Genomic DNA, 16,606 nt, shown 5'->3' with positions numbered 1-16,606 from the left:
TGTGCCCATGCCTTAAGCCCAGCCTGCACTTGTGCCCATGCCTTAAGCCCAGCCTGCACTTGTGCCCATGCCTTAAGCCCAGCCTGCACTTGTGCCCATGCCTTAAGCCCAGCCTGCACTTGTGCCCATGCCTTAAGCCCAGCCTGCACTTGTGCCCATGCCTTAAGCCCAGCCTGCACTTGTGCCCATGCCTTAAGCCCAGCCTGCACTTGTGCCCATGCCTTAAGCCCAGCCTGCACTTGTGCCCATGCCTTAAGCCCAGCCTGCTCTTGTGCCCATGCCTTAAGCCCAGCCTGCTCTTGTGCCCATGCCTTAAGCCCAGCCTGCTCTTGTGCCCATGCCTTAAGCCCAGCCTGCACTTGTGCCCATGCCTTAAGCCCAGCCTGCACTTGTGCCCATGCCTTAAGCCCAGCCTGCACTTGTGCCCATGCCTTAAGCCCAGCCTGCACTTGTGCCCATGCCTTAAGCCCAGCCTGCACTTGTGCCCATGCCTTAAGCCCAGCCTGCACTTGTGCCCATGCCTTAAGCCCAGCCTGCACTTGTGCCCATGCCTTAAGCCCAGCCTGCACTTGTGCCCATGCCTTAAGCCCAGCCTGCACTTGTGCCCATGCCTTAAGCCCAGCCTGCACTTTTGAGCCCCTTGCATGTTGGTTATGCACATAGGGCAGGCTTTACGCTCTTCGCTCTTGTCCCGTCTGAATGCGCATGCACGACTGTAATTGGGGAAGAAGGCATTACCCATTTACGGAGGACAGACAAGTAGTGCCTGGTCGCTTGGAGCATGGGGTTATAGAGAGGCTCCGCACTGTACAACAAAGGATCTAGTCCTAAATGTCCAAGTACAGAGTAGAGGGGTGAAAGCTAGCTCTTCACCCCTATGGGTGCCTAACCCTTTATGCAAAGAGTGCAAAGAGTTAGCCGTATGCCTTAAGCCCAGCCAGCACTTGTGCCCATGCCTTAAGCCCAGCCAGCACTTGTGCCCATGCCTTAAGCCCAGCCAGCACTTGTGCCCATGCCTTAAGCCCAGCCAGCACTTGTGCCCATGCCTTAAGCCCAGCCAGCACTTGTGCCCATGCCTTAAGCCCAGCCTGCACTTGTGCCCATGCCTTAAGCCCAGCCTGCACTTGTGCCCATGCCTTAAGCCCAGCCTGCACTTGTGCCCATGCCTTAAGCCCAGCCTGCACTTGTGCCCATGCCTTAAGCCCAGCCTGCACTTGTGCCCATGCCTTAAGCCCAGCCTGCACTTGTGCCCATGCCTTAAGCCCAGCCTGCACTTGTGCCCATGCCTTAAGCCCAGCCTGCACTTGTGCCCATGCCTTAAGCCCAGCCTGCACTTGTGCCCATGCCTTAAGCCCAGCCTGCACTTGTGCCCATGCCTTAAGCCCAGCCTGCACTTGTGCCCATGCCTTAAGCCCAGCCTGCACTTGTGCCCATGCCTTAAGCCCAGCCTGCACTTGTGCCCATGCCTTAAGCCCAGCCTGCACTTGTGCCCATGCCTTAAGCCCAGCCTGCACTTGTGCCCATGCCTTAAGCCCAGCCTGCACTTGTGCCCATGCCTTAAGCCCAGCCTGCACTTGTGCCCATGCCTTAAGCCCAGCCTGCACTTGTGCCCATGCCTTAAGCCCAGCCTGCACTTGTGCCCATGCCTTAAGCCCAGCCTGCCCTTGTGCCCATGCCTTAAGCCCAGCCTGCCCTTGTGCCCATGCCTTAAGCCCAGCCTGCCCTTGTGCCCATGCCTTAAGCTCAGCCTGCCCTTGTGCCCATGCCTTAAGCCCAGCCTGCCCTTGTGCCCATGCCTTAAGCCCAGCCTGCCCTTGTGCCCATGCCTTAAGCCCAGCCTGCCCTTGTGCCCATGCCTTAAGCCCAGCCTGCCCTTGTGCCCATGCCTTAAGCCCAGCCTGCACTTGTGCCCATGCCTTAAGCCCAGCCTGCACTTGTGCCCATGCCTTAAGCCCAGCCTGCACTTGTGCCCATGCCTTAAGCCCAGCCTGCACTTGTGCCCATGCCTTAAGCCCAGCCTCCACTTGTGCCCATGCCTTAAGCCCAGCCTCCACTTGTGCCCATGCCTTAAGCCCAGCCTGCACTTGTGCCCATGCCTTAAGCCCAGCCTGCACTTGTGCCCATGCCTTAAGCCCAGCCTGCACTTGTGCCCATGCCTTAAGCCCAGCCTGCACTTGTGCCCATGCCTTAAGCCCAGCCTGCACTTGTGCCCATGCCTTAAGCCCAGCCTGCACTTGTGCCCATGCCTTAAGCCCAGCCTGCACTTGTGCCCATGCCTTAAGCCCAGCCTGCACTTGTGCCCATGCCTTAAGCCCAGCCTGCACTTGTGCCCATGCCTTAAGCCCAGCCTGCACTTGTGCCCATGCCTTAAGCCCAGCCTGCACTTGTGCCCATGCCTTAAGCCCAGCCTGCACTTGTGCCCATGCCTTAAGCCCAGCCTGCACTTGTGCCCATGCCTTAAGCCCAGCCTGCACTTGTGCCCATGCCTTAAGCCCAGCCTGCACTTGTGCCCATGCCTTAAGCCCAGCCTGCACTTGTGCCCATGCCTTAAGCCCAGCCTGCACTTTTGAGCCCCTTGCATGTTGGTTATGCACATAGGGCAGGCTTTACGCTCTTCGCTCTTGTCCCGTCTGAATGCGCATGCACGACTGTAATTGGGGAAGAAGGCATTACCCATTTACGGAGGACAGACAAGTAGTGCCTGGTCGCTTGGAGCATGGGGTTATGGAGAGGCTCCGCACTGTACAACAAAGGATCTAGTCCTAAATGTCCAAGTACAGAGTAGAGGGGTGAAAGCTAGCTCTTCACCCCTATGGGTGCCTAACCCTTTATGCAAAGAGTGCAAAGAGTTAGCCGTATGCCTTAAGCCTAGCCAGCACTTGTGCCCATGCCTTAAGCCCAGCCAGCACTTGTGCCCATGCCTTAAGCCCAGCCAGCACTTGTGCCCATGCCGTAAGCCTAGCCAGCACTTGTGCCCATGCCTTAAGCCCAGCCTGCACTTGTGCCCATGCCTTAAGCCCAGCCTGCACTTGTGCCCATGCCTTAAGCCCAGCCTGCACTTGTGCCCATGCCTTAAGCCCAGCCTGCACTTGTGCCCATGCCTTAAGCCCAGCCTGCACTTGTGCCCATGCCTTAAGCCCAGCCTGCACTTGTGCCCATGCCTTAAGCCCAGCCTGCACTTGTGCCCATGCCTTAAGCCCAGCCTGCACTTGTGCCCATGCCTTAAGCCCAGCCTGCACTTGTGCCCATGCCTTAAGCCCAGCCTGCACTTGTGCCCATGCCTTAAGCCCAGCCTGCACTTGTGCCCATGCCTTAAGCCCAGCCTGCACTTGTGCCCATGCCTTAAGCCCAGCCTGCACTTGTGCCCATGCCTTAAGCCCAGCCTGCACTTGTGCCCATGCCTTAAGCCCAGCCTGCACTTGTGCCCATGCCTTAAGCCCAGCCTGCACTTGTGCCCATGCCTTAAGCCCAGCCTGCCCTTGTGCCCATGCCTTAAGCCCAGCCTGCCCTTGTGCCCATGCCTTAAGCTCAGCCTGCCCTTGTGCCCATGCCTTAAGCCCAGCCTGCCCTTGTGCCCATGCCTTAAGCCCAGCCTGCCCTTGTGCCCATGCCTTAAGCCCAGCCTGCCCTTGTGCCCATGCCTTAAGCCCAGCCTGCCCTTGTGCCCATGCCTTAAGCCCAGCCTGCCCTTGTGCCCATGCCTTAAGCCCAGCCTGCCCTTGTGCCCATGCCTTAAGCCCAGCCTGCCCTTGTGCCCATGCCTTAAGCCCAGCCTGCACTTGTGCCCATGCCTTAAGCCCAGCCTGCACTTGTGCCCATGCCTTAAGCCCAGCCTGCACTTGTGCCCATGCCTTAAGCCCAGCCTGCACTTGTGCCCATGCCTTAAGCCCAGCCTGCACTTGTGCCCATGCCTTAAGCCCAGCCTGCACTTGTGCCCATGCCTTAAGCCCAGCCTGCACTTGTGCCCATGCCTTAAGCCCAGCCTGCACTTGTGCCCATGCCTTAAGCCCAGCCTGCACTTGTGCCCATGCCTTAAGCCCAGCCTGCACTTGTGCCCATGCCTTAAGCCCAGCCTGCACTTGTGCCCATGCCTTAAGCCCAGCCTGCACTTGTGCCCATGCCTTAAGCCCAGCCTGCACTTGTGCCCATGCCTTAAGCCCAGCCTGCACTTGTGCCCATGCCTTAAGCCCAGCCTGCACTTGTGCCCATGCCTTAAGCCCAGCCTGCACTTGTGCCCATGCCTTAAGCCCAGCCTGCACTTGTGCCCATGCCTTAAGCCCAGCCTGCACTTGTGCCCATGCCTTAAGCCCAGCCTGCACTTGTGCCCATGCCTTAAGCCCAGCCTGCACTTGTGCCCATGCCTTAAGCCCAGCCTGCACTTGTGCCCATGCCTTAAGCCCAGCCTGCACTTGTGCCCATGCCTTAAGCCCAGCCTGCACTTGTGCCCATGCCTTAAGCCCAGCCTGCACTTGTGCCCATGCCTTAAGCCCAGCCTGCACTTGTGCCCATGCCTTAAGCCCAGCCTGCACTTGTGCCCATGCCTTAAGCCCAGCCTGCACTTGTGCCCATGCCTTAAGCCCAGCCTGCACTTGTGCCCATGCCTTAAGCCCAGCCTGCACTTGTGCCCATGCCTTAAGCCCAGCCTGCACTTGTGCCCATGCCTTAAGCCCAGCCTGCACTTGTGCCCATGCCTTAAGCCCAGCCTGCACTTGTGCCCATGCCTTAAGCCCAGCCTGCACTTGTGCCCATGCCTTAAGCCCAGCCTGCACTTGTGCCCATGCCTTAAGCCCAGCCTGCACTTGTGCCCATGCCTTAAGCCCAGCCTGCACTTGTGCCCATGCCTTAAGCCCAGCCTGCACTTGTGCCCATGCCTTAAGCCCAGCCTGCACTTGTGCCCATGCCTTAAGCCCAGCCTGCACTTGTGCCCATGCCTTAAGCCCAGCCTCCACTTGTGCCCATGCCTTAAGCCCAGCCTCCACTTGTGCCCATGCCTTAAGCCCAGCCTCCACTTGTGCCCATGCCTTAAGCCCAGCCTCCACTTGTGCCCATGCCTTAAGCCCAGCCTGCACTCGTGCCCATGCCTTAAGCCCAGCCTGCACTCGTGCCCATGCCTTAAGCCCAGCCTGCACTTGTGCCCATGCCTTAAGCCCAGCCTGCACTTGTGCCCATGCCTTAAGCCCAGCCTGCACTTGTGCCCATGCCTTAAGCCCAGCCTGCACTTGTGCCCATGCCTTAAGCCCAGCCTGCACTTGTGCCCATGCCTTAAGCCCAGCCTGCACTTGTGCCCATGCCTTAAGCCCAGCCTGCACTTGTGCCCATGCCTTAAGCCCAGCCTGCACTTGTGCCCATGCCTTAAGCCCAGCCTGCACTTGTGCCCATGCCTTAAGCCCAGCCTGCACTTGTGCCCATGCCTTAAGCCCAGCCTGCACTTTTGAGCCCCTTGCATGTTGGTTATGCACATAGGGCAGGCTTTACGCTCTTCGCTCTTGTCCCGTCTGAATGCGCATGCACGACTGTAATTGGGGAAGAAGGCATTACCCATTTACGGAGGACAGACAAGTAGTGCCTGGTTGCTTGGAGCATGGGGTTATGGAGAGGCTCCGCACTGTACAACAAAGGATCTAGTCCTAAATGTCCAAGTACAGAGTAGAGGGGTGAAAGCTAGCTCTTCACCCCTATGGGTGCCTAACCCTTTATGCAAAGAGTTAGCCGTATGCCTTAAGCCTAGCCAGCACTTGTGCCCATGCCTTAAGCCTAGCCAGCACTTGTGCCCATGCCTTAAGCCTAGCCAGCACTTGTGCCCATGCCTTAAGCCCAGCCAGCACTTGTGCCCATGCCTTAAGCCCAGCCAGCACTTGTGCCCATGCCTTAAGCCCAGCCTGCACTTGTGCCCATGCCTTAAGCCCAGCCTGCACTTGTGCCCATGCCTTAAGCCCAGCCTGCTCTTGTGCCCATGCCTTAAGCCCAGCCTGCACTTGTGCCCATGCCTTAAGCCCAGCCTGCACTTGTGCCCATGCCTTAAGCCCAGCCTGCACTTGTGCCCATGCCTTAAGCCCAGCCTGCACTTGTGCCCATGCCTTAAGCCCAGCCTGCACTTGTGCCCATGCCTTAAGCCCAGCCTGCACTTGTGCCCATGCCTTAAGCCCAGCCTGCACTTGTGCCCATGCCTTAAGCCCAGCCTGCACTTGTGCCCATGCCTTAAGCACAGCCTGCACTTGTGCCCATGCCTTAAGCCCAGCCTGCACTTGTGCCCATGCCTTAAGCCCAGCCTGCACTTGTGCCCATGCCTTAAGCCCAGCCTGCACTTGTGCCCATGCCTTAAGCCCAGCCTGCACTTGTGCCCATGCCTTAAGCCCAGCCTGCACTTGTGCCCATGCCTTAAGCCCAGCCTGCACTTGTGCCCATGCCTTAAGCCCAGCCTGCACTTGTGCCCATGCCTTAAGCCCAGCCTGCACTTGTGCCCATGCCTTAAGCCCAGCCTGCACTTGTGCCCATGCCTTAAGCCCAGCCTGCACTTGTGCCCATGCCTTAAGCCCAGCCTGCACTTGTGCCCATGCCTTAAGCCCAGCCTGCACTTGTGCCCATGCCTTAAGCCCAGCCTGCACTTGTGCCCATGCCTTAAGCCCAGCCTGCACTTGTGCCCATGCCTTAAGCCCAGCCTGCACTTGTGCCCATGCCTTAAGCCCAGCCTGCACTTGTGCCCATGCCTTAAGCCCAGCCTGCACTTGTGCCCATGCCTTAAGCCCAGCCTGCACTTGTGCCCATGCCTTAAGCCCAGCCTGCACTTGTGCCCATGCCTTAAGCCCAGCCTGCACTTGTGCCCATGCCTTAAGCCCAGCCTCCACTTGTGCCCATGCCTTAAGCCCAGCCTCCACTTGTGCCCATGCCTTAAGCCCAGCCTCCACTTGTGCCCATGCCTTAAGCCCAGCCTGCACTTGTGCCCATGCCTTAAGCCCAGCCTGCACTTGTGCCCATGCCTTAAGCCCAGCCTGCACTTGTGCCCATGCCTTAAGCCCAGCCTGCACTTGTGCCCATGCCTTAAGCCCAGCCTGCACTTGTGCCCATGCCTTAAGCCCAGCTTGCACTTGTGCCCATGCCTTAAGCCCAGCCTGCACTTGTGCCCATGCCTTAAGCCCAGCCTGCACTTGTGCCCATGCCTTAAGCCCAGCCTCCACTTGTGCCCATGCCTTAAGCCCAGCCTCCACTTGTGCCCATGCCTTAAGCCCAGCCTGCACTTGTGCCCATGCCTTAAGCCCAGCCTGCACTTGTGCCCATGCCTTAAGCCCAGCCTGCACTTGTGCCCATGCCTTAAGCCCAGCCTGCACTTGTGCCCATGCCTTAAGCCCAGCCTGCACTTGTGCCCATGCCTTAAGCCCAGCCTGCACTTGTGCCCATGCCTTAAGCCCAGCCTGCACTTGTGCCCATGCCTTAAGCCCAGCCTGCACTTGTGCCCATGCCTTAAGCCCAGCCTGCACTTGTGCCCATGCCTTAAGCCCAGCCTGCACTTGTGCCCATGCCTTAAGCCCAGCCTGCACTTGTGCCCATGCCTTAAGCCCAGCCTGCACTTGTGCCCATGCCTTAAGCCCAGCCTGCACTTGTGCCCATGCCTTAAGCCCAGCCTGCACTTGTGCCCATGCCTTAAGCCCAGCCTGCACTTGTGCCCATGCCTTAAGCCCAGCCTGCACTTGTGCCCATGCCTTAAGCCCAGCCTGCACTTTTGAGCCCCTTGCATGTTGGTTATGCACATAGGGCAGGCTTTACGCTCTTCGCTCTTGTCCCGTCTGAATGCGCATGCACGACTGTAATTGGGGAAGAAGGCATTACCCATTTACGGAGGACAGACAAGTAGTGCCTGGTCGCTTGGAGCATGGGGTTATGGAGAGGCTCCGCACTGTACAACAAAGGATCTAGTCCTAAATGTCCAAGTACAGAGTAGAGGGGTGAAAGCTAGCTCTTCACCCCTATGGGTGCCTAACCCTTTATGCAAAGAGTGCAAAGAGTTAGCCGTATGCCTTAAGCCTAGCCAGCACTTGTGCCCATGCCTTAAGCCCAGCCAGCACTTGTGCCCATGCCTTAAGCCCAGCCAGCACTTGTGCCCATGCCGTAAGCCTAGCCAGCACTTGTGCCCATGCCTTAAGCCCAGCCTGCACTTGTGCCCATGCCTTAAGCCCAGCCTGCACTTGTGCCCATGCCTTAAGCCCAGCCTGCACTTGTGCCCATGCCTTAAGCCCAGCCTGCACTTGTGCCCATGCCTTAAGCCCAGCCTGCACTTGTGCCCATGCCTTAAGCCCAGCCTGCACTTGTGCCCATGCCTTAAGCCCAGCCTGCACTTGTGCCCATGCCTTAAGCCCAGCCTGCACTTGTGCCCATGCCTTAAGCCCAGCCTGCACTTGTGCCCATGCCTTAAGCCCAGCCTGCACTTGTGCCCATGCCTTAAGCCCAGCCTGCACTTGTGCCCATGCCTTAAGCCCAGCCTGCACTTGTGCCCATGCCTTAAGCCCAGCCTGCACTTGTGCCCATGCCTTAAGCCCAGCCTGCACTTGTGCCCATGCCTTAAGCCCAGCCTGCACTTGTGCCCATGCCTTAAGCCCAGCCTGCACTTGTGCCCATGCCTTAAGCCCAGCCTGCCCTTGTGCCCATGCCTTAAGCCCAGCCTGCCCTTGTGCCCATGCCTTAAGCTCAGCCTGCCCTTGTGCCCATGCCTTAAGCCCAGCCTGCCCTTGTGCCCATGCCTTAAGCCCAGCCTGCCCTTGTGCCCATGCCTTAAGCCCAGCCTGCCCTTGTGCCCATGCCTTAAGCCCAGCCTGCCCTTGTGCCCATGCCTTAAGCCCAGCCTGCCCTTGTGCCCATGCCTTAAGCCCAGCCTGCCCTTGTGCCCATGCCTTAAGCCCAGCCTGCCCTTGTGCCCATGCCTTAAGCCCAGCCTGCACTTGTGCCCATGCCTTAAGCCCAGCCTGCACTTGTGCCCATGCCTTAAGCCCAGCCTGCACTTGTGCCCATGCCTTAAGCCCAGCCTGCACTTGTGCCCATGCCTTAAGCCCAGCCTGCACTTGTGCCCATGCCTTAAGCCCAGCCTGCACTTGTGCCCATGCCTTAAGCCCAGCCTGCACTTGTGCCCATGCCTTAAGCCCAGCCTGCACTTGTGCCCATGCCTTAAGCCCAGCCTGCACTTGTGCCCATGCCTTAAGCCCAGCCTGCACTTGTGCCCATGCCTTAAGCCCAGCCTGCACTTGTGCCCATGCCTTAAGCCCAGCCTGCACTTGTGCCCATGCCTTAAGCCCAGCCTGCACTTGTGCCCATGCCTTAAGCCCAGCCTGCACTTGTGCCCATGCCTTAAGCCCAGCCTGCACTTGTGCCCATGCCTTAAGCCCAGCCTGCACTTGTGCCCATGCCTTAAGCCCAGCCTGCACTTGTGCCCATGCCTTAAGCCCAGCCTGCACTTGTGCCCATGCCTTAAGCCCAGCCTGCACTTGTGCCCATGCCTTAAGCCCAGCCTGCACTTGTGCCCATGCCTTAAGCCCAGCCTGCACTTGTGCCCATGCCTTAAGCCCAGCCTGCACTTGTGCCCATGCCTTAAGCCCAGCCTGCACTTGTGCCCATGCCTTAAGCCCAGCCTGCACTTGTGCCCATGCCTTAAGCCCAGCCTGCACTTGTGCCCATGCCTTAAGCCCAGCCTGCACTTGTGCCCATGCCTTAAGCCCAGCCTGCACTTGTGCCCATGCCTTAAGCCCAGCCTGCACTTGTGCCCATGCCTTAAGCCCAGCCTGCACTTGTGCCCATGCCTTAAGCCCAGCCTGCACTTGTGCCCATGCCTTAAGCCCAGCCTGCACTTGTGCCCATGCCTTAAGCCCAGCCTGCACTTGTGCCCATGCCTTAAGCCCAGCCTGCACTTGTGCCCATGCCTTAAGCCCAGCCTGCACTTGTGCCCATGCCTTAAGCCCAGCCTGCACTTGTGCCCATGCCTTAAGCCCAGCCTGCACTTGTGCCCATGCCTTAAGCCCAGCCTGCACTTGTGCCCATGCCTTAAGCCCAGCCTGCACTTGTGCCCATGCCTTAAGCCCAGCCTGCACTTGTGCCCATGCCTTAAGCCCAGCCTGCACTTGTGCCCATGCCTTAAGCCCAGCCTCCACTTGTGCCCATGCCTTAAGCCCAGCCTCCACTTGTGCCCATGCCTTAAGCCCAGCCTCCACTTGTGCCCATGCCTTAAGCCCAGCCTCCACTTGTGCCCATGCCTTAAGCCCAGCCTGCACTCGTGCCCATGCCTTAAGCCCAGCCTGCACTCGTGCCCATGCCTTAAGCCCAGCCTGCACTTGTGCCCATGCCTTAAGCCCAGCCTGCACTTGTGCCCATGCCTTAAGCCCAGCCTGCACTTGTGCCCATGCCTTAAGCCCAGCCTGCACTTGTGCCCATGCCTTAAGCCCAGCCTGCACTTGTGCCCATGCCTTAAGCCCAGCCTGCACTTGTGCCCATGCCTTAAGCCCAGCCTGCACTTGTGCCCATGCCTTAAGCCCAGCCTGCACTTGTGCCCATGCCTTAAGCCCAGCCTGCACTTGTGCCCATGCCTTAAGCCCAGCCTGCACTTGTGCCCATGCCTTAAGCCCAGCCTGCACTTTTGAGCCCCTTGCATGTTGGTTATGCACATAGGGCAGGCTTTACGCTCTTCGCTCTTGTCCCGTCTGAATGCGCATGCACGACTGTAATTGGGGAAGAAGGCATTACCCATTTACGGAGGACAGACAAGTAGTGCCTGGTTGCTTGGAGCATGGGGTTATGGAGAGGCTCCGCACTGTACAACAAAGGATCTAGTCCTAAATGTCCAAGTACAGAGTAGAGGGGTGAAAGCTAGCTCTTCACCCCTATGGGTGCCTAACCCTTTATGCAAAGAGTTAGCCGTATGCCTTAAGCCTAGCCAGCACTTGTGCCCATGCCTTAAGCCTAGCCAGCACTTGTGCCCATGCCTTAAGCCTAGCCAGCACTTGTGCCCATGCCTTAAGCCCAGCCAGCACTTGTGCCCATGCCTTAAGCCCAGCCAGCACTTGTGCCCATGCCTTAAGCCCAGCCTGCACTTGTGCCCATGCCTTAAGCCCAGCCTGCACTTGTGCCCATGCCTTAAGCCCAGCCTGCTCTTGTGCCCATGCCTTAAGCCCAGCCTGCACTTGTGCCCATGCCTTAAGCCCAGCCTGCACTTGTGCCCATGCCTTAAGCCCAGCCTGCACTTGTGCCCATGCCTTAAGCCCAGCCTGCACTTGTGCCCATGCCTTAAGCCCAGCCTGCACTTGTGCCCATGCCTTAAGCCCAGCCTGCACTTGTGCCCATGCCTTAAGCCCAGCCTGCACTTGTGCCCATGCCTTAAGCCCAGCCTGCACTTGTGCCCATGCCTTAAGCACAGCCTGCACTTGTGCCCATGCCTTAAGCCCAGCCTGCACTTGTGCCCATGCCTTAAGCCCAGCCTGCACTTGTGCCCATGCCTTAAGCCCAGCCTGCACTTGTGCCCATGCCTTAAGCCCAGCCTGCACTTGTGCCCATGCCTTAAGCCCAGCCTGCACTTGTGCCCATGCCTTAAGCCCAGCCTGCACTTGTGCCCATGCCTTAAGCCCAGCCTGCACTTGTGCCCATGCCTTAAGCCCAGCCTGCACTTGTGCCCATGCCTTAAGCCCAGCCTGCACTTGTGCCCATGCCTTAAGCCCAGCCTGCACTTGTGCCCATGCCTTAAGCCCAGCCTGCACTTGTGCCCATGCCTTAAGCCCAGCCTGCACTTGTGCCCATGCCTTAAGCCCAGCCTGCACTTGTGCCCATGCCTTAAGCCCAGCCTGCACTTGTGCCCATGCCTTAAGCCCAGCCTGCACTTGTGCCCATGCCTTAAGCCCAGCCTGCACTTGTGCCCATGCCTTAAGCCCAGCCTGCACTTGTGCCCATGCCTTAAGCCCAGCCTGCACTTGTGCCCATGCCTTAAGCCCAGCCTGCACTTGTGCCCATGCCTTAAGCCCAGCCTGCACTTGTGCCCATGCCTTAAGCCCAGCCTCCACTTGTGCCCATGCCTTAAGCCCAGCCTCCACTTGTGCCCATGCCTTAAGCCCAGCCTCCACTTGTGCCCATGCCTTAAGCCCAGCCTGCACTTGTGCCCATGCCTTAAGCCCAGCCTGCACTTGTGCCCATGCCTTAAGCCCAGCCTGCACTTGTGCCCATGCCTTAAGCCCAGCCTGCACTTGTGCCCATGCCTTAAGCCCAGCCTGCACTTGTGCCCATGCCTTAAGCCCAGCTTGCACTTGTGCCCATGCCTTAAGCCCAGCCTGCACTTGTGCCCATGCCTTAAGCCCAGCCTGCACTTGTGCCCATGCCTTAAGCCCAGCCTGCACTTGTGCCCATGCCTTAAGCCCAGCCTGCACTTGTGCCCATGCCTTAAGCCCAGCCTGCACTTGTGCCCATGCCTTAAGCCCAGCCTGCACTTGTGCCCATGCCTTAAGCCCAGCCTGCACTTGTGCCCATGCCTTAAGCCCAGCCTGCACTTGTGCCCATGCCTTAAGCCCAGCCTGCACTTGTGCCCATGCCTTAAGCCCAGCCTGCACTTGTGCCCATGCCTTAAGCCCAGCCTGCACTTGTGCCCATGCCTTAAGCCCAGCCTGCACTTGTGCCCATGCCTTAAGCCCAGCCTGCACTTTTGAGCCCCTTGCATGTTGGTTATGCACATAGGGCAGGCTTTACGCTCTTCGCTCTTGTCCCGTCTGAATGCGCATGCACGACTGTAATTGGGGAAGAAGGCATTACCCATTTACGGAGGACAGACAAGTAGTGCCTGGTCGCTTGGAGCATGGGGTTATGGAGAGGCTCCGCACTGTACAACAAAGGATCTAGTCCTAAATGTCCAAGTACAGAGTAGAGGGGTGAAAGCTAGCTCTTCACCCCTATGGGTGCCTAACCCTTTATGCAAAGAGTGCAAAGAGTTAGCCGTATGCCTTAAGCCTAGCCAGCACTTGTGCCCATGCCTTAAGCCTAGCCAGCACTTGTGCCCATGCCTTAAGCCCAGCCAGCACTTGTGCCCATGCCTTAAGCCCAGCCAGCACTTGTGCCCATGCCTTAAGCCCAGCCAGCACTTGTGCCCATGCCTTAAGCCCAGCCTGCACTTGTGCCCATGCCTTAAGCCCAGCCTGCACTTGTGCCCATGCCTTAAGCCCAGCCTGCACTTGTGCCCATGCCTTAAGCCCAGCCTGCACTTGTGCCCATGCCTTAAGCCCAGCCTGCACTTGTGCCCATGCCTTAAGCCCAGCCTGCACTTGTGCCCATGCCTTAAGCCCAGCCTGCACTTGTGCCCATGCCTTAAGCCCAGCCTGCACTTGTGCCCATGCCTTAAGCCCAGCCTGCACTTGTGCCCATGCCTTAAGCCCAGCCTGCACTTGTGCCCATGCCTTAAGCCCAGCCTGCACTTGTGCCCATGCCTTAAGCCCAGCCTGCACTTGTGCCCATGCCTTAAGCCCAGCCTGCACTTGTGCCCATGCCTTAAGCCCAGCCTGCTCTTGTGCCCATGCCTTAAGCCCAGCCTGCTCTTGTGCCAATGCCTTAAGCCCAGCCTGCACTTGTGCCCATGCCTTAAGCCCGGCCTGCACTTGTGCCCATGCCTTAAGCCCGGCCTGCACTTGTGCCCATGCCTTAAGCCCGGCCTGCACTTGTGCCCATGCCTTAAGCCCGGCCTGCACTTGTGCCCATGCCTTAAGCCCGGCCTGCACTTGTGCCCATGCCTTAAGCCCGGCCTGCACTTGTGCCCATGCCTTAAGCCCGGCCTGCACTTGTGCCCATGCCTTAAGCCCGGCCTGCACTTGTGCCCATGCCTTAAGCCCGGCCTGCACTTGTGCCCATGCCTTAAGCCCGGCCTGCACTTGTGCCCATGCCTTAAGCCCGGCCTGCACTTGTGCCCATGCCTTAGGCCCGGCCTGCACTTGTGCCCATGCCTTAAGCCCGGCCTGCACTTGTGCCCATGCCTTAAGCCCGGCCTGCACTTGTGCCCATGCCTTAAGCCCAGCCTGCACTTGTGTCCATGCCTTAAGCCCAGCCTGCACTTGTGCCCATGCCTTAAGCCCAGCCTGCACTTTTGAGCCCCTTGCATGTTGGTTATGCACATAGGGCAGGCTTTACGCTCTTTGCTCTTGTCCCGTCTGAATGCGCATGCACGACTGTAATTGGGGAAGAAGGCATTACCCATTTACGGAGGACAGACAAGTAGTGCCTGGTCGCTTGGAGCATGGGGTTATGGAGAGGCTCTGCACTGTACAACAAAGGATCTAGTCCTAAATGTCCAAGTACAGAGTAGAGGGGTGAAAGCTAGCTCTTCACCCCTATGGGTGCCTAACCCTTTATGCAAAGAGTGCAAAGAGTTAGCCGTATGCCTTAAGCCTAGCCAGCACTTGTGCCCATGCCTTAAGCCTAGCCAGCACTTGTGCCCATGCCTTAAGCCTAGCCAGCACTTGTGCCCATGCCTTAAGCCCAGCCTGCACTTGTGCCCATGCCTTAAGCCCAGCCTGCACTTGTGCCCATGCCTTAAGCCCAGCCTGCACTTGTGCCCATGCCTTAAGCCCAGCCTGCACTTGTGCCCATGCCTTAATCCCAGCCTGCACTTGTGCCCATGCCTTAAGCCCAGCCTGCACTTGTGCCCATGCCTTAAGCCCAGCCTGCACTTGTGCCCATGCCTTAAGCCCAGCCTGCACTTGTGCCCATGCCTTAAGCCCAGCCTGCACTTGTGCCCATGCCTTAAGCCCAGCCTCCACTTGTGCCCATGCCTTAAGCCCAGCCTCCACTTGTGCCCATGCCTTAAGCCCAGCCTCCACTTGTGCCCATGCCTTAAGCCCAGCCTGCACTTGTGCCCATGCCTTAAGCCCAGCCTGCACTTGTGCCCATGCCTTAAGCCCAGCCTGCACTTGTGCCCATGCCTTAAGCCCAGCCTGCACTTGTGCCCATGCCTTAAGCCCAGCCTGCACTTGTGCCCATGCCTTAAGCCCAGCCTGCACTTGTGCCCATGCCTTAAGCCCAGCCTGCACTTGTGCCCATGCCTTAAGCCCAGCCTGCACTTGTGCCCATGCCTTAAGCCCAGCCTGCACTTGTGCCCATGCCTTAAGCCCAGCCTGCACTTGTGCCCATGCCTTAAGCCCAGCCTGCACTTGTGCCCATGCCTTAAGCCCAGCCTGCACTTGTGCCCATGCCTTAAGCCCAGCCTGCACTTGTGCCCATGCCTTAAGCCCAGCCTGCACTTGTGCCCATGCCTTAAGCCCAGCCTGCACTTGTGCCCATGCCTTAAGCCCAGCCTGCACTTGTGCCCATGCCTTAAGCCCAGCCTGCACTTGTGCCCATGCCTTAAGCCCAGCCTGCACTTGTGCCCATGCCTTAAGCCCAGCCTGCACTTGTGCCCATGCCTTAAGCCCAGCCTGCACTTGTGCCCATGCCTTAAGCCCAGCCTGCACTTGTGCCCATGCCTTAAGCCCAGCCTGCTCTTGTGCCCATGCCTTAAGCCCAGCCTGCTCTTGTGCCCATGCCTTAAGCCCAGCCTGCTCTTGTGCCCATGCCTTAAGCCCAGCCTGCTCTTGTGCCCATGCCTTAAGCCCAGCCTGCACTTGTGCCCATGCCTTAAGCCCAGCCTGCACTTGTGCCCATGCCTTAAGCCCAGCCTGCACTTGTGCCCATGCCTTAAGCCCAGCCTGCACTTGTGCCCATGCCTTAAGCCCAGCCTGCACTTGTGCCCATGCCTTAAGCCCAGCCTGCACTTGTGCCCATGCCTTAAGCCCAGCCTGCACTTGTGCCCATGCCTTAAGCCCAGCCTGCACTTGTGCCCATGCCTTAAGCCCAGCCTGCACTTGTGCCCATGCCTTAAGCCCAGCCTGCACTTGTGCCCATGCCTTAAGCCCAGCCTGCACTTGTGCCCATGCCTTAAGCCCAGCCTGCACTTGTGCCCATGCCTTAAGCCCAGCCTGCACTTTTGAGCCCCTTGCATGTTGGTTATGCACATAGGGCAGGCTTTACGCTCTTCGCTCTTGTCCCGTCTGAATGCGCATGCACGACTGTAATTGGGGAAGAAGGCATTACCCATTTACGGAGGACAGACAAGTAGTGCCTGGTCGCTTGGAGCATGGGGTTATGGAGAGGCTCCGCACTGTACAACAAAGGATCTAGTCCTAAATGTCCAAGTACAGAGTAGAGGGGTGAAAGCTAGCTCTTCACCCCTATGGGTGCCTAACCCTTTATGCAAAGAGTGCAAAGAGTTAGCCGTATGCCTTAAGCCTAGCCAGCACTTGTGCCCATGCCTTAAGCCCAGCCAGCACTTGTGCCCATGCCTTAAGCCCAGCCAGCACTTGTGCCCATGCCTTAAGCCCAGCCAGCACTTGTGCCCATGCCTTAAGCCCAGCCTGCACTTGTGCCCATGCCTTAAGCCCAGCCTGCACTTGTGCCCATGCCTTAAGCCCAGCCTGCACTTGTGCCCATGCCTTAAGCCCAGCCTGCACTTGTGCCCATGCCTTAAGCCCAGCCTGCACTTGTGCCCATGCCTTAAGCCCAGCCTCCACTTGTGCCCATGCCTTAAGCCCAGCCTCCACTTGTGCCCATGCCTTAAGCCCAGCCTCCACTTGTG

Source organism: Ranitomeya variabilis, chromosome 2 (assembly GCF_051348905.1).
Source record: "Ranitomeya variabilis isolate aRanVar5 chromosome 2, aRanVar5.hap1, whole genome shotgun sequence".
Taxonomy (NCBI): Eukaryota; Metazoa; Chordata; class Amphibia; order Anura; family Dendrobatidae; genus Ranitomeya; species Ranitomeya variabilis.
This window is presented reverse-complemented; position numbering follows the sequence as displayed.